Consider the following 219-nt stretch of genomic DNA (forward strand, 5'->3'; position numbering starts at 1 on the left):
TCCCCCCCTTCCCCTTCCCCACCACTCCCTGCTCGCTCTTAGAGGCCAATTTTGTTAATTAAATGTTTTGTTTGCGACGCGGCTCTCATTCATTTCGGACACGTCATTCCGAGCAGATCTAAGCCAGGGACCAGATCTCATTAGATAAAACCTATCAGAACTAAGAGAAAATGGAGGAGACACTAATTAAAGCTTTTAATTGTGCGGATTCGCTGCCAC

This window comes from Eurypyga helias, unplaced genomic scaffold (assembly GCF_000690775.1).
Source record: "Eurypyga helias isolate BGI_N326 unplaced genomic scaffold, ASM69077v1 scaffold43000, whole genome shotgun sequence".
In the NCBI taxonomy this organism is placed as follows: domain Eukaryota; kingdom Metazoa; phylum Chordata; class Aves; order Eurypygiformes; family Eurypygidae; genus Eurypyga; species Eurypyga helias.